Source organism: Arvicanthis niloticus, chromosome 17 (assembly GCF_011762505.2).
Source record: "Arvicanthis niloticus isolate mArvNil1 chromosome 17, mArvNil1.pat.X, whole genome shotgun sequence".
NCBI classification, from domain to species: domain Eukaryota; kingdom Metazoa; phylum Chordata; class Mammalia; order Rodentia; family Muridae; genus Arvicanthis; species Arvicanthis niloticus.
In genome coordinates this window covers 17749284-17767558 of record NC_047674.1, presented here as the reverse complement: position 1 = coordinate 17767558, position 18275 = coordinate 17749284, and the positions used below count along the sequence as shown (strand labels likewise).

General features: G+C 38.7%; 1 protein-coding gene across 4 annotated transcripts in view; it reads left to right on the top strand.

Annotated features, from left to right (window-relative positions):
* Gigyf2 (GRB10 interacting GYF protein 2) overlaps nucleotides 1-18275 on the top strand; it is a 125061-nt gene that overhangs the window by 11361 nt on the left and 95425 nt on the right. The window lies entirely within an intron of this gene.

The following is an 18275-nucleotide window of genomic DNA, read 5'->3' as shown; positions in this document are numbered from 1 at the left end:
TACATACCTGTTTCTGTGTATAAGAACATGCTTTTCTTTAAAAGGGAGCTTACTATGATGATGGAAAGGGTTAGGACTTAGTAATGGAACAGAATGGGGAAAATTGAGGAAAGGAAGAAGCAAATTATTGTAACAATTTCAGGGAGATAAAAGGGGATTTATTAGATTGGCCTTCATGATTCAATTCAAGAATTCCAACAATGGCTTTCTCGTACTGGAGAGGATAAGGATCCAGTGGTTCAGTCCACGAGGCTGGATGTCTCAGTCTCAATCTGGCCCTGAAGGCTGGAAGGATTCCTGGAGAGCTGCTGATCTTCAGGCTGCACTGGAATCCTGAAGAAGTTGAGTCTAGTATCAGTGAAGGGATGCTGCTGCAGCAGAGTAGAAGAACTCACCTGTGAGAGTGAAGGCAAGCAAGCAGAGAGCAACCTTTCCTTCTTCCTTGTGCTTGTGCTTTATGTGGGTGGTCACCGGTAGGTGCCACACACATTTAGAATGGACTTTCTGCGTCAAATAATCTGATCAAGAAAAATTCCTCACAAGTGCGCTCAGCATCTTTGGTTTTAGTTAATTCTAGATACAGTTAAGTCATCACTCCAGCTGCATACGTAGCAGAGGATTACCTTGCTAACATTAGTGGGAGGGGAGCCCCTTTGTCCTGTGAAGGCTCAATGCCCCAGCCCCAGCATAGGGGAATGCTAGAGCACTGAGGAAGGAGGGGATAGGTGGGTGGGGGAGCACCCTCATAGAAGCAGGGGGTATGAGCCAGGGGATGGGGGGTTTAACTGGGAAGGGGAATAACGTTTGAAATGTAAAAAACAAATAAAAAAAGATTAGTCGTCATAGTATTGAGGGCCATATCAGTATATAGTAAAAAGCAGAGAGATGTGTTTAATTTTCTGATAGTAATAATAATCATAATTAATAACAACAACAAAACCAACTTATTATCTGAAGGCTTAGACAAGTTAAACACTTGGAACATTAATTTTCTAGCCTTAAGTATCCTAGGGAAATTGTGAGAATTAATCTAAAATATCTTAGCAGTTGCTGGCATGAAGTAGTCATTCAATGAGTGATAGCTTTTATGAATGTTATTACTGTGTAAATAAGTAAATCTTGAGTCTAAAATTTTATAGATAGTTTTTAGAAGTTTAGTTTTTTGCTTTTTTGTTAAATGTTTTGCCTACATGTATGCATATATACCACATACCTGCCTGGTACCTGAGGAGTTCAAAAGAGGAGAGGGATTAGATTCCTTGAAACTGGTGTTAGAGTTATGTTTGTGAGCCACAGTGTGGGTCCTGGGATCTGAACCTGTGTCTTCTGCAAGAGCAGTATGCAAGAGCAGTAAGTGATCTTAATTTCTAAGGCATTTCTCCAGCCCCTTGGCTTTTATTGTTGTTGTTGGTTTTGTTTGTTTTGTTTTGGAGATAGGTTTTTTTGTTTTGTTTTGTTTTTCGAGACAGGGTTTCTCTGTGTAGCCCTGGCTGTCCTGGAACTCACTCTGTAGACCAGGCTGGCCTCGAACTCAGAAATCCGCCTCCCAAGTGCTGGGATCAAAGGCGTGCGCCACCACCGCCTGGCTTGAGATAGTTTTCGATATCCTGTGTTTGAGCTTCTGGCTTCTTTTCCCGAGAGCTCAGATTCTAGGCATGTACTACAATTTAAAACTTGATTTTAGGGGCTGGAGAAGAGGGCTCGGTGGTGTTGCTCTTAAAGAAAACCTGGGTTTGGTTCCTGACACCCATATGGTGGTTCCGAAACATCTGTAACTCCAGGTCCAGGGGATCAAAAGGCACCATGTAGCACATGGTGCATAGATGTGAATGCAGGCAAAACACACACAGAATTAAAATAGTAAATCTTTTAAAAAAAACTATATTTTAGATTTATTTGTCTTTACTTTTATATGTGTATTTGCCTGTATGTATGTATGTGCATGGTATGCATGCCGGGTGTCTGAGGAAGCCAAAGAGGGCATTGGAGCCCTTGCAACAAGACATAGAGATTGTTGTGAGCTGCTGTGTAGGTGTTGGCAATAGAGCCTGGGTCTTCTACAAGAGCAACAAGGGCTCTTAATCATTCAGCTGTTTCTTAATGTACCATCATTTAAAGTATCTTTTCTGTTCTTGTTTTCGAAAACTAGGTCGCACTGTATATCCCACTGTATGTATTTCTACGTGCAGTGCCCAAAGAGGCCAGAAGAGGCTGTTAGAAATCCTCTGGAATTGGATGGTTTTGAGCAGCTATGTGGGTGCTGGGAATTAAATATTTTGGAAGAAAAGCCAGTACTCTTAACTGCTGAGGCAACTTTCCAGCTTGAGAAAGATACAGTTTCAAAACTGCATTGTCACATTTTAGATCTTGGTGATGGCCATGGTGATCTTTTATGCCCCTTGATAAACTTCCCAGGGTGTGTGCATGAGTTTGTATATTATAATTTGATTTTTTTTTTTTGTGGCAGGATCATGTTGTGTAACTCCAGCTGGCCTGGAACTCACTGTGTGGACCAGACTGTCCTTGAACCTGCTGAGCTCCTCCTGCCTCTTGAGATTACAGATGTCTGTCATCATACCTGGCTGCTTTAAAATTGTGTTTCTTTTATTATGTTTTCTTCTTTCTCTGATATATATGCTGATTTGCAGTTGCTGGGGATTTAACTCAGGGCTTTGGACAGGCAGACACTTTATCTCCATTCCATTTTGATCTTAGGACCTGCATTAGTCTGGTTTCTGCTGCAATAACAGAATACACAGGTGTGTAACACAATGGGAGCATGGTAGCAGCGTCTGCATAGGCTTATGTTTAGGGTGCATCATCCCATGGTGGAAGGCAAGAGGTGAGAGAGAGCAAGGGGAAAAAGGAGGGGTTTGAACTTGCTTTTATAATGACTCATATTAGTGATGACTAACCGCATCCCATCCCTGGTTAATAGCATTAATCCGTTCACGAGATCAGAACCTTTTTTTACTTAATCATCTCATGTGACTGTTGTGTTGGGGAAATTTCCAGCACATAAACTTTGGGGGATGTATTGAAACTGTAGCAGGATCTGTTTATTTCTAAAAAGTTACTGAAGACCCAACAAAGTCAGTTGTTTTTCTTGTGGTAATAGTCTCTTTGTTTTCTTTGAAAAAATGGCCTAACTTTTGTCTGTCACCTGTTTTGTTTTTTTGTTTTTTGGTTTTTGGTTTTTGGTTTTTTTTTTTTTGCTAAAAACAATCTCCCTTGGAAAAAAGAACAAAACAGCTTAGTTGATTTAAAACTCTGGAGTAGTTGTGCCTTTCTTGATGATGTTTGCTTTGCAGGAGAAGTTAGCACTTTAGCTTATTTCCTGCTTCACCAAACAGATTATTAAAACACATCCACAGTAGTTTTTCTTACTTGTCAAACAAGGCATTCTTTTAAAAAGGTGCTACTTTCCTCTTTTGTGATGTATGCTGCTAGCAGTGAAGAACAGACTGGCTGCTAGCGTAGTTTATTCTTTTTTTTTTTTTTTTTTTTTTTTTGGTTTTTCGAGACAGGGTTTCTCTGTATAGCCTTTGGCTGTCCTGGAACTCACTCGGTAGACCAGGCTGGCCTCGAACTCAGAAATCCGTCTGCGCGTAGTTTATTCTTAATAACTTGGATGTTGCTATAGTGTCAGTAATAGTACTCATTGTTAGTACAATGCTGACTGAGAATAAAGGCAAATAGTATTTTAACAGTACCGTGGTCAAAGCAGTTTTGTATAAATATTCAGTGTCAAAATGTACATGTTTACATGGTATTTTGATTTTGTTGGCCCTTCTTTTTGAGACAGGGCCACATGTACTCCAGGTTGGTCTTGAACTTCTGAACTTGTTTCTACCTTCTCAGTGCCAGGTTTTTATGTATGTATTAGTTCTGTATTGTGCTTGGCATTGAACCCAGGGCTTCATACATGAAAGGCAAACACTCTACCATCTAAGCAACTTCTCTAGTTCATACATTGAGTTCTTAAAATCAATTCAAAATTTGTTTGAATTGTAATCACATATCATTAAGGTTTAAATTTTATTGTTGCTAGGGATTGAATCCAGGGTCTTGTGTAAACAAAACATGTTGTTTTCAGTTTTCAACCTAGAGCCTTCATAGAAGATTTTTAGGGCTGAGAGTAGGTAAAGATTTTTACAATCAGTTATATTCCTTTAAAAGTAATCTGCAGCACTGTTCAACAGGATTTAGGCTATGATGGCCTGTTCTGTCAGTCACCACTGACCAGAACAGTAACTATACACAAATATGTTTATTGAATTGTGGTTAGTGTGAATGAGGAACTTTTATTTATTTACTTAATACTACTTAGTAGTTCAGGCTGGTCTGGAACTTTATGTGTAGTCTGGGCTGGCCTGAAATTCATAGCAATCTTTTTGTATCTTGTCTTGAGTGCTAAGACTCTTGGAGGGAATTTGTTAATCACACTTTATTTTTAAATGTTACAAAATGGCTGGAGATGTAGTATAATAGTAGAATCTGGCATGCACAGAATTCTGGATTCCATCCTAAGCACCACCAAAAAACAAACTAAAAAAAAAAAAACCCCAAAAATTAAGTCCAAAAAAGTTAACTTTTACAGTTATAAGTTATAGCCTTAGTTTCTTTCTTTTTTTTTTTTTTATGATAGGCTTTAGTTTTAAGAACAGTTGTTATATAGAAAATTGAGAGGATACTATAGAGATTTCTCCCATGTTGCTGACACTGTTTCTTTGATACATTATTATAGTTAGTAAGCCAAAATTCGCACCTTGTTAAAAAGTGTCATTTCTTTCTGTGTTTAGTTTTACCTGGTGCTTTTTGTTGGCAGATAACATTCATGTGACATTTAGTTTGTATCCTTATCCTTTGGCTCTGACTGCTTCCTTTGTTTTAACATCCTTGAAGTTTACTACTGGGCAGGTGTTTCTGTAGAACTTTATTAGAGTTCCTCTGGTGTTTTCCTTATGATTTGATGGGGTTTGTAGGTTTTTAGGAGACTACAAGAGCACTTAGGAGGTAGAAGAGGCAGATGATCTCTTGAATTTAAGGCTACCCTGGTCTAGTGCATTTCAAGATAGTTGAGGCAAAGTGAGGCCCTGTCTCAAAAAAGGGGTGGAGGGAACACACTGATAGTATGACTTATCATATTATTCTTTTTCATTTTTAATATTTAATTATTTTTATCTATATGAGTATACTGTAGCTGCCTTCAGACATACACTAGAAGAGTGCATCGGATCCCATTACACATGGTTGTGAGCCACCATGTGGTTGCTGGGAATTGAACTCAGGATCTCTGGAAGAGCAGTCAGTGCTCTTACCCGCTGAGCCATCTCTCCAGCCCCTAGCATATTCTTGATAGTCGCCTTGATACATTTGTCCATTGTAGTTATTTCTTCTATTTTAAATTAAGCTATAGTTGCTTTGTTTTCCTTTTTCCCCCTCCTTCCTCCAACCCTTCCCATTTACTTCTTCCTGATTTCTCAAATGTGTGGCATCTTATTTCTTTAATTGTTTTACACACACACACACACACACACACACACACACACACACACACACTGTATAATGTCACTTGTATTCTTCCTTGAGGAACTGATTTTTTAAATTAATCTTTTTTGGGGGGTATTTCACGGTTTCATTTGTTTTTTTTTTTTTTTTTTTTTTGTTTTTTTGTTTTGTTTTTAAATCAACTATTTTTTGAGCTGTTGAGGTAGCTTAGCAAGTAAAAGTGCCCATTGCCAAGCCTGCTGATCCCTATCCCTGGACCCACATGGTGGAAGAAGAGAACCAATTCCTGCAGATTATTCTCTGATCTCTATAAATGCGCCCAAGGTATGCATGTATCTACACATATACATATATAACACAAAAGAAATAAAACTAATGAAAATTAACCTTTTTGAAGGTTGGGGTGATACTTCTGTTGCCAAGTAATGAGTATTGAGTTTGATTTCCAGAACCCATGTAGAAAAGGCCAGGAGTATAATCCTCTAGTGCTGGCCAAACAGTCTGGTGACTTCCATAAGCTTCAGGCCAGTGAGAGATCCTAGTTCAAAAGATGGATGCTATCTCAAGAGCAATACCTGAGGCTTTCCTGTGACTTCCATGAATGGTTATACATGCATCTCCTGACTCATATCAAAATTTTTGGTAAAGAAATGTTCATTTTTATTATTTTTGATTATGTATATGTGTGTATGTTTATGCTCCTGATCCTTTTGTCTTCTTTCTTTACACTCAAGCTATACACACACACACACACACACACACACACACACACACACACACACACACACAGTGTTTAAAAACAAAACACATCTAAAACTCATGAACTGGCCATAGGGCTTAACAGGTAAGGGTGATTGCCACCAAGCCTGATAACCTGAATTCAGTTCCTGGGACTGGCCTGCTGTCCCTCTTCCCCCCAACAGGTAAACAGATATAATTTCAAAACAAAAGTAAACATTTAGTTGTTTTGGATACACACATGCGTGGTCTTTTAAGTTGTGTTGGGTGTAGCCTCTCTACCTTTCCCTATATTCCTTATACCCGCTTTTACTTAGTTGCTTTTACTAGGCTGGTTGGTGTCTTTATTAGATATTTTCATTGTATTCCTTATTATTTTTTTTTGTTTTTTTGTTTTTCAAGACATGGTTTCTCTGTGTAACCCTGGCTGTCCTGGAACTCACTCTGTAGACCAGGCTGGCCTCGAATTTAGAAATCTGCCTGCCTCTGCCTCCCAAGTGCTGGGATTAAAGGCGTGCACCACCACTGCCCGGCATATTCCTTATTTTTAATACAGTAAGGTAATCTAGTGGTGTTACCAAATAGTGTTATCTGAGTCCATTATATTTTTTATATTGGGCTAAAGGAAATATTATATATTTCTTTTAGAAAACTTACCCTTAAATATTTCTGTACCTGAATGTTACTCTCTAAAAGTTGGGCTTCCAGGGAACAAGGTAAAGAGAATAGAAGAGCTGGGAGAGGGATGTTCTGCCCCGTCAGTTAGTAATAAAGTTCCTTTTAGTAGGGAGAATGGCTTTTGCCTTTTTGCTGTTTGGAGGTTTTTTTTTTTTTTTTTAAATATCAGTCATGATGTTCTTTTCTCCTTATTGGAACTTAGAAGTACAAGGTAAAAGAAAAACAGAGGTCATATAAACCTTGAAGATTTGGTATCTTTTTAGGATTGTTCATCAGGAACATTTAAATTTTATAAACTTTTACAGCAGGAAAACACTTGGAGTATTTTCATTTGCTTTATTAGTGATTTGATGGGGTCTCATGAGTTTAAAATTTTTTTGAAAATATTTGTGACAAGATAGTACCAGAGACTAATAGCAAACACAATGTTTAATTTTTTACAACAAGGTTTTGCTGTTATCCCAGGCTGGCCCAGGACTGATGCTCCACCTGCATTGTCCTTCTAAGCTGAAGTAGGAGAAGTAGGTGTTGGGTATTTGCTATAACCAGTCATTCTCTGAGAACTAGTGTTTATGTTTTGTGTACAGTCTCTCACTTTTTCATGTGTATGCGTTTGTTTTGCTTGCTTGTTTTTGTATATTTAAGAACATGAATATACTTTTCAGAAAAACTAATATTTTTAAATTAAAATTGTTTTGTGAGATTAGTCTTTTATTTAATGATTTATTTTATATGTATTGGTGTTTTGTCTGAATGTATGTGTGTGTGTCAGATCCCCGGGAAGTGTAGTTATAGACAATTATGAGCTGCCATAAGGGAGTTGGGAATTCAAGCCTGGTCCTCTGGAAGAGCAGCCAGTGCTCTTAACTACTGAGCCATCTCTCCAGCTCCTCCTAGTCTTCTCTTTTAAAAGTTTTTAGTTGTAAGATGATAGAGTGATCCTGATTTACAAGACTTATGCCTCATTATATTAAGGTTTAAATCTCTTTAATACAAAATAAGACATTTGGTAACAAACATCTCATTATAAATTGTCAACCTAGACAATGTCAAGAACAGTTCAAGACCTAGCTGTCATCATTACAGCCCTCTGTAGCTTGTCCTTTATGTAGCAGCTGCAGGATGAGCTGCATGTATTGCTTAGTGTCTGAGCAAGGCTACTCTCTTGCTGCTGGGACTTGATTTCCTGTTTCTTTTGTCACTTAAACCATTTAAGTCCTCCCTCTCATCCAGTCAGTCTTGTGTTCTGTTAAAATCTTGCTTTTTTCTTGAGAGCTTTGGAGGTTCTTTTAAAAAAAGTATTTTTGTTGGGGTATATTAGTGTTTTGCCTTCATGCATGTCTATGTACTATGTATGTATGTATGTATGTATGTATGTATGTATGTATCTGGTACACATGGAGGCTGAAGACAACATTGGTTCTCTTGGGACTAGAGTCCTAGATGGTTGTGAGCTACCATGTGGGTGTTGGGAATCCAGCCCAGGTTTTCTAGAAGAGCAGTCAGTACTCTTTACTCTTGAGCCATCTCTCCAGCCCCCTTAGTTTCTTGAATGCAGTGCTCCGTAGCCCAGAACCCAACAGGGACTGGTGTTTGGTAGACATTTGATAAATAGTTTTGAAAGAACACTGTTGTCATACTGTAATCTAGGTGCCTTTGTTTTAGACTTGACAGTCTCCATCTTTGAGCTGTATTAGCCTACTTAAGACTTGGACACTCTTGCAGATGGGCAGCACTGGCAGTCTTACTTTTTGGAAACTGATTTGTTCATGTTAACTTAGTAGTTTAGCTTGTTTTTGGGATGTCATAGTAATTTTGATCAATAATGGGCCTCACCTTGGTGTTGTGTGTGTGTTGGGTATTAACTTACACCTAACACATGCTAGACAGGCACTCTTCCATCAAGTTATACAACCCTTTTCCCCTTAAATATATTTGATATATTTAATATAATCGAAGTTTGGGCTTATTATGTTTTTGTGTGGGTATGAGAGAGATCGAGAGTGAACGTACCTACTAGAGATTAATATCTAGTGTTTCACCGTACTGGTTTCCATCTTATTTTATGAGACAGGTTCTCATTGAGCTTTTAAAGCTCAATTTCAGTTCAGCTGGCTATTAGGTACCCCAAATTCTTTCTCAGCCCTTTTCTCCTTAGGGATGCTGTTACAGCTAGATGCTGCTAGGACCAGCTTTTATGTGGATGCTGGCAGTCTGATTCTCATGTTTGTTGCTTAGCAAGCACCTTACCCAAGTTATCGTCCCATATTCTAATACATGTTTTAACTCTTGCTATGTGTAATTGCTGTTATGAGTCTAAATATACTATGGAGTCCCTGTCTTTGTGTCTGTGTGTGCACGTGCACGTTTGTGTGCCAGGTGTATTTGTATATGTGTATGCTTAAATGTAGTTCCCAGAAGATAACATTAGCTGCTGCTCCTTAGGAACCAATCACATCATCTTTTAATTAATTTATTTATTTGTGCCTCTGTGTGTGCATGTACCCATGTGTGTATATGTGTTATGGCACACATGGAAGTTCGAGGATACCTTATAGGAATCTTTTACTGTGGGTTTTGGAGATCAAAATCAGGCTCTTGGGCTTAATGGCAATTATCTTTACAAGCTGAGCCATTTTGTTAGTCCCACTTTTTTTTTCTTTTTCTTTTTTTTAAAGACAAGGCTTCATAGGCCTGAGCTCATTGATTAGGCTAGATTGACTGACCATTGAGCCTCAGAGATCCATTTGTCTCGGCCTTCCCACCACTGGGACTACCATTGTACACCACTATGCCTGGCTTTTAAAATGTGGATTCTAAAGTTTGAAATGATGTCCTACTGCTTATAAGGCATTTTACTGACTGAGCCATCTTCTTTACCCTTGTCGCTTACAAATTTTATCTAATTTAAAGGTATAAGTGAAAAGTTAAAGCTGACAGTGTGAGACTAGGAGTGAGCACCTACCTAGCATGGACCGCACCTTTTGGGCTTTGCTGAACACTGTCCCATCCTCCAGAAGACACAAAAATGACAGTGTGGAACCTTTACAGACAACTATATTGATTGCACAGTGTGTGTAATGTTAAATTTACTGTAATGAACTTGAAATGCATTTCTCTAAAGTGTACTTGCTGATCTTGATGATATGCTCCTGTAATTCTAGTACATGATAGAGGATAGAGAGTAATGAGTTCTGGACCAACCTAGTTTACTTGGTAAGGAGATCTAGTCAAAACAGGGAAATTATTGTGTTGTATCTTTTTTTTTTTTTCCTCCGAGACAGGGTTTCTCTGTGTAGCCCTGGCTGTCCTGGAACTCATTCTGTAGACCAGGCTGGTCTCGAACTCAGAAATCCACCTGCCTCTGCCTCCCAAGTGCTGGGATTAAAGGCGTGTGCCACCACCGCCCGGCTGTGTTGTATCATTTTAAGAAACAACTGATTTTAGGAATCTGTTCAGTATTAAAAATATAACTATTAGTTGTTCAAAGTAGTGTTCATTCACAATGGCAAAAAACTTGAAGTACCTGTTTTCATAAACATATAATTTTTAAAAACTGTGATTTGGGGTTTGAGAGATAGCTCAGTGGCTAAGAGCACTTGTTGCTTTTGCAAAAGACCCAGATTCAGTTCCCAGGACCTACATAGTGACTTATGAACATCTGTAACTATAGTTTCATGGTATCCAGCTCACTCTTCTGCCCTCCTTGGGTACCGGGAATGCCTGTGGTATACATACATACATGCAGGCAAAACATTCATACACTAAAAATATGAATTTTAAAAATGAGATCTAATTTTTAAAAGATTAAAAAAAATTATGACTTAATTGTATACATGTTAGAAATTTGTTCAGCTCTACTGAGAATGCATGTTTCAGAATAGAGGATATAATGGGATTTTCTTTGGGAAGAAGGTCTCAGGTATCCCAGGGTAGCCTTCTATAACTAAGGATTACCTTGAACTTCTGATCTACCTCCACTTCTCCAGTTCATAGGCATATCCCATTATGCCCTGTTATGAGTCCTTGAGTATAGAACTCAGGACATTTTCTATGTTAGGTGTCCTCGATTTATAGTGTAATTTTAGTTTGTGGAAATTAATAGTTAATTGCCCCTTTAAGCCACTCTGTATAAGTAACGTATTAAAAGGTATGAGAGACACTTTGTAAGTTTTTAAGGTGTTCACTTTCAAAGTTAGAACTAAAAGGAAGGCAAGAGTAATCATTGACTTAATAAAGACAGAGCTTGTGTAGCTTAAGCTAGCCTCTAACTCACTGTTAGCTGAGGCTGACTGACCTCCTAATCCTTCCACTAAGAGAACTAAGAGAGTTCCTGGTTAGAGGTAGTGGTGTTCTGCTCTTGGTGGGTGCTGGGAATTAAACTTAGGTCCTCTGCAAGAACAGTATGTCTCCTAATTGCTAAAGGATCTGGCTACATAGCATAGACTAACAACTATCCTTGAACACATTTCTTCCTTTGCCTTTGTAGTGTTCATGCATTATCATATCTAGCATGTTGTAATTAGATATGAGTTAAAAGAATTCAGACTATCGAAACTGTAAGAAGGCTCTTTAAAAGCTAGCAGTAGTTGAGAGAAAATGACTAGGGTGAAGGATTGAGAAGTGGGAGGAGTTTCACATGATTGGCTTTTTCAGTGTGATTGACTAGTAAAATTTTCAAAAACTGTAGTACCTTATCAGTTGCTGCTTGCTTTGAGGTAGGCTAGTTCAATTGATTTAGAATGATACACAAAGAATAAAAAATAAATAATAAAACAAATAAAGGTAATAATACAGGGGAAAATAAAACCTTAGCAAAACTGAAGTTTGTAATTTGGGGCATGGTGGGCTGGTCCTCCCTCTTACATTTCTTTTCCCAGGCCATTTAGAGACGTCCTCATTTCCTGTGTGCCCTTTTGCACTTTTAAGTGAGTAGAGTTCTATCCACAGGGACAGCACTTAAGCTCACAGTTAAATAAATAAGCCATGGATATTCTGGGAAAGGAGAAACAGAAAAGTTTGAGTCAAAAATATCCAGACAGTACTGTAAGTCATAGGTAGAAAAATGAACCCCTTTTTTGTTTGTTTTTCTTTTTTCTTTTTTTTGGTTTTTCGAGACAGGGTTTCTCTGTTAGCCTTGGCTGTCCTGGAACTCACTTGGTAGACCAGGCTGGCCTTGAACTCAGAAATCCGCCTGCCTCTGCCTCCCAAGTGCTGGGATTAAAGGCGTTGCCACCACTGCTCGGCTTTTTGTTTGTTTTTCAAGACAGGAATTCTCTGCATAACTGCCCTGGCTATCCTGAAACTCAGTTTGTAGAACAGGCTGGCCTCATAGAGATCCGACTGCCTCTGCCCCTGAGTGTTGGGGATATTAAAGGTGTGTGCCACTACACCTGGCTTGAAAAACTGGTTTTAAGAGACGGCCATCTAGAGAGGCAGAGTACACAGTCAGTTTACATCCCAAGTTTTACAAATTCAGAGAAATTTGCCCGTGGTCAGGAGGTTTATAGAGGTTTGAGTTGAACACATTTGGCCAGGTGGGTTTGAAGTGATGCCCTTGAGTGCATGTAGTGGTGCATGGAGATTCGAGGATAGCCTAATCTACAGAGTAAGTTCCTCAGGGCAGCCAAGGCTACATAGTGAGACCCTGTTTAAAAATAAAAAATATAAAAGGAAGACTATTCTCACTTTAGCACTTAGCCATAGCTTTAGAAAAGACTCTTCAGTGATAAGGTGTAAGTTTTATTTCATCTAATTTATAATTCAGAGGAACTATGTAAGATAGTCCTTTCAGAGCATAGAAATCTATAAACTCGCTGTATTAAATGGATTGGAATGCAGAATCTAGGGTATGGAACTCAGAATTGAGTCCTTAATCCCTCCTTTAATTCATAAAGGAAAAGGAGTGGAGCAGTTGTGTTTGCTCTCTTGAGAATTAATTGCTTTGATTGTTCTTAGAGTTCTTCACAAGTGTTTACATCAGGAAATAATTCTAGGGAACCATGTTATAATTGATAGCTGAGTTCAAGTTTTGAAACATTTGATGTTTGGGAGGTTTTGCAGTACCTAAAGGTTTATAGTCAGGATGATCAAGTGTGCTAGAACAGGATTTCCTTGCTCATTCATTTGTTTCCTAGATGCTCCCTGTGTCTAGGGGCTTCTCTTACAGTTAAGACTGCTGTCAGAAGTTGAGTCTGTACCCAACCTCAGAGGTTCTGTTTGTATCTTCGTTATTAGCTCTGGTGGGGTTTGGTGCTTTGAAAGCCTGTGTGATCATATGTGCCTTGTTGTAAGTTAAATAGGAAAATAAATAGTTAAGTGATTTCATTTTGGTCAGAATCTGCTTGCTCTTTAAATCCAGTTTAGTTCAAACCCTGACTTGCTTTAGAAATTTAGATCCACTTTGCAATAGTTAGAAGTCCCCTCAATTTGAAAAATTTTAGCTTGGAATAGTAGTTTAAAAAACCTTAAGATTAAAAAAAAATACTGTGCCTTTGATGCAAGTGCTTGGGAGATAGAGGCAGGTGGACCTCTGTGAGTTTGAGGCCAGCCTGGTCTACAGAGCAAGTTCTAGGACAGCTGGAGTTGCACAGTGAGATCTACATAGAAAACAACAAACAAACAAAAGTGACAAAAAGATTAAAACGCTGTGAAGCTCTTAACCTTATATATTATTTAGCAGAAAATATGCTCACTGAATGTATTGGCACACATTTGTAATCTCAGTACTCATGAGGCAGAGTTAGGTGTAGACTGGACTTTGTGGTCAGTTCTTTTCTCAAATAAACAAAAGAAATGGTATTCTTAGGAACTTCGGCACAGAATTTTCATTTTTTTTGTTTTGTTTTTTGTTTGTTTTTTAAGACAGGGTTTCTCTGTGTAGTCCTGGCTGTCCTGGAACTCACTCTGTAGACCATGTTGGCCTCGAACTCAGAAATCCGCCTGCCTCTGCCTCCCAAGTGCTGGGATTAAAGGCATGTGCCACCACTGCCTGGCTGAATTTTCAATTTTTAATAATTTATTTTATTTTATGTGCATTGGTGTTTTACATATATGTATACACACACACATACACACACACCTACACACCCACACACCCACACACCCTACAAGTGTTCCTGGTGCCTGCAGAGGCCAAAAAAGGGCATTGGATCCCCTGAAATAGTAGTTACAGACAGTTGTAAGCTACCATGTGGGTGCTGGAAACTTCACCTTTGTCCTTTGTAAGAACAGCAAATGTTCTTCACCACTGAGTAATCTTTTCAGACCCTAAATGTGCTGTATTACAAAGAACTTAAAAACCAGTTGATACACCTTTATTTGATAACCAGGTGGTTACTTTCACATTCTTTTACAAAACATACTAAATGGATTATGACAGTGAAATTACAGGGCTGATTGATATGCAGAAGTACTTTTTTTTTTTTTTAACAGTCTGTAGTCTTGCCTAATAACTTAACTTGGGATGTACTATGAGTTTAATTGGATCTAACATATCCATCGTGAATCTCTTAACCTTAGATATTATTTAGAAGATATGCTAACAATGTATTGGCACACATTTGTAATCTCAGTACTCATGAGGCAGAATTTGGGTGTAGCTAGACTACGAGTTCAGTCCTTTTAAATAAACAAATGGTATTCTTAGGAACTCTGGCACAGGATTTTCAATTTTTAAAAATTTATTTATTTTTTACCTGCATGTATGTCTGTATGAAGTTGTCAGATTCCCTGGAACTAGAGTTGCAGACCATTGCAAGCTGCCATGTGGGTGTTGGGAATTGAACCTAGGTCCTCTGGAAGAGCAGCCAGTACTTTTAACCACTGAGCCATCTCTCTAGCCTCCATATTTTTAAAAAGAGCTCTAATGAGGACTTAGGAGATGGCTCAGTGATCTAAGTGTTTGTCATGCAAGCCTGAGGACTAGAGTTTGGCTCCTCAGAATGCATATAAAAGCCAGGTGGGAATGGCAGCTTGCCAGTAATTCTAGCCTCAGAGGTCTGAGACAAGGAATCACCAGATGACTTAGTGGTTGATGCTGGTGAGCTCTGGGTTTGATTGAGAGACTCTGCCTCAAGGATACCATCAAGGATGCTTCCTAAAACCAACTTTCGGCCTCTACATGCACAGGGACCTGTGCCCCTGATACATGCAAACATGCAGGCTCAAGGCATACACTTCACACAGGAAAATTGAAAAGGGAAAAAAAGCTTTTAATTAAGGGAGGTTTTTTGTTTTTTTTTTTTTTTGTTTTTTTTTGTTGGGTTTTTTTTTGTTGTTGTTGTTGTTGTTTTTTTTTTTTTTGGTTTCTTTTTTTTTTTTTGGTTTTTAGTTTTTCGAGACAGGGTTTCTCTGTGTAGCCCTAGCTGTCCTGGAACTCACTCTGTAGACCAGGCTGGCCTCGAATTCAGAAATCCGCCTGCCTCTGCTTCCCAAGTGCTGGGATTAAAGGCGTGTGCCACCACTGCCGAGTGAAGGGAGTTTTAATAGATTTTAATTATATAGTGTATTATTTTTGTGTACCTATTAGAAGGAAAAGGAGTTAGAGAGATGACTATATTGGTAAAGTACTTGCCATGTAAGCATTGGGCCAAGGTCTGATCCCTTAGAACCATCATCCAAAACCTGGGCACAGTGGTATTTGCCTATGATTGTAGCACTGGGGAGGCAGAAACAGGAGGGTCCCTGAGCCTTGCTGATCATCTAATCTAACCGTTTTGGCCAACTTCAGTAAGAAACCTCCCCTCAAAAAGTAGATAGTAATGGAAGAGTGTACCTGAGAACCACCTATGGACTTTACATACAACTTGTAGGAACATAGTAGTTTCCCACCTTTTCTTCTTTCCCAGCTGTGTAGCAGTAGTAATGTGTCACTCAGAGTGATGATGAAGCAGTTTCATTTAGGCTCACTCTTGTAATCCAGGTTGGCCTTGAACTCAGATGCCCCTGCCTTAGTCCCCAAGTGTTGGAATTACATGTGTGCTGGGATTACAAATGGCCTGGAATCATAGGTATGTGCATACCTGGCTCCAGTATTATCAGTGTAAAAATCAGTGATTTGATATTTATGACAACTTCAGAAACAATATAAGCAGTTTGGTCTTAAAATTTTTTTTGGCATATTTGGTGTATGTTATGTGAATCCTGTGTATATTTGTGTGGTCTATGTGCATGTGTGCGTATGAGTATGAAGGCCAGAGGAAGATATTTGGTGTTTTCCTTAGTTGATTTTTCAGATCATCATCATCAACATATCATCATCATTGTCATTGTCATCATTATGTCATTATCATCAAAGACAGGGTCTCACTGAATCTGGAGTGCAGGTTTGGATTGACTGCCTGTCCAGCAAGTCTTCGGGATCTTCCTGTCTCTGTACTTTTATAACATCTATTTAGCAAAACAATAGTAGTAGGTTCCTTTGTAGGGCTTATGACATTCTGAGAGCCATGGGCTTCTGACCAGGTTCATAATACTAGGCATAGATTCCCTTCTTTGGAGCAGGCCTCTGGTCAGAAAGTGACTGGCTTACCTCCATCACTTTCACTCCACTGTTGTACAAGTGAATACATTATGCCTAGCACTGGTATTATAGCATTCAAGACTCACTACTGTATAATACCTTTGGCTTTTCTTCTCCTGTGTAGCACCTTCTGCCACTATGAAAACTGCCACTAGGAAGGAAAATTTCAGGCTGGTTCCACCTTGATTTTTTTTATGTCCTACAACCAAAGTGTTGTGACATCACTAATAGTGTCTTACCATTCTGTTCTAGTACGTAACCAAGAGCAATGACAATTGCTTCTATTATTTTGGACCTTTGGGGCATCATTTAATAGCTTATGTCTTCTGAAGGAAACATTGCCTACTCACTCAGGGTATCTGTTGAAAGCCCATGCCCTTTAAAAGAAACAAAACAACAAAAAATCCCCCTAAACCAAAAAATTATATTTTATATTTATATTATATATTTCTAAGTAGTGGGTTTCTATAAACATTTCCCATGTATTCTTTGCTTTTTCATCATCCACTTCCACTTTTTTTTTGGTCAAGATTTATTTATTTAATTATTTAATGTATATGCCCAATATGCATGAACTCCTGCATACCAGAAGAGGTCATCAGATCCCATTACAGGTGGTCGTGAGCCACCATGTAGTTGCTAGGAATTGCTTTTAACCACTAAGGTATCTCTCAAGTCCTCCACTCCTATCTCTATCCCCATTAAACTTACTTTTTAAAAAAAAATTGTGTCTGTCTGTCTGTCTGTCCATCCCTCTTCCCATTCCCTCCCCCTCTTTTTGAGACAGGTTTTCTTTACATACTCCTGGTTGTTCTGGAGCTCATTATGTGACCAGGCTAGCCTAGAACTCTCAGAGACCAGCCTTCCTCTGCTTTCCAGTTTAAAGGCGTGCATAATCCCTTTCCCCAGGAAATTTTTTATTTTAAATTTGGGGTGGGTTTGTTTGTTTGTTTTTAATGGGAATTGAACTCTCAGGTCCTTGAGCATGCAAGGCAAGTGCTTTACTGACTGAGCTATCTTTTCAGCCTCAGCAATTTTTTTAAGAGACTTTTTTCCCCCCTTTTTCTCTTTTTCTGTCACTGAACTCAGTTGATATCCTTGCTTCAGTATCACAAGTATCTGCGTATGGGCTCAGGTATATGCCACTGAGACTGGCCATTCTTAAACTCCTATCAAATACTTTAAGGCTGCTCTGTGTGACCATTTGGATTATGCCGTTTCATATATGGGTAGCAAACCATAATAACCTTCTTTAGCTTGGGCTTGCGTTTTCTCTACTTTCTGCCTCTCCCTTCATGTCTGACTTCCTTCCCCAACTTTTTCCCTTTTTTCATTTTTACTTTTCTATTTCCTATAAAGCACTTGTTTTTATTTCCTCAATAATAGTTACTTTGCTATTGTTTCATTGTCTTGCTTCCTTTGTATTATATTACAATCAGTTTGAAGTCATTTTTAGTGGTACTTAGGACCAAATTTGGGCCATTTTGGATAGTAGATACAGTTACAACTCAGTTATATTTTAATTTTAGTGTATTTTATTTATTTTAAGATATATTTTAATTTTAAGGAAATTAAAAATGGAAAAAATGACTGGGGCTGTTCAGTGTTAGAGTGCTTACATAGCATGCATGTGGGCCTGGGTTCAACCTCCAACACCACATGGTGATTGGTGGTGGACCTATTGCAAGAGAATGACAGAAACTGAGATGTAAGTGTTGCTACCATTTATTTACTCTTGCCTGCCCTAAGGCTAAAGTAGAATACCTGTAATGTGGCTCCAGGCCCCTCCCCTGCATCTGTTTCTCACCACCGTACTCCATGCCTC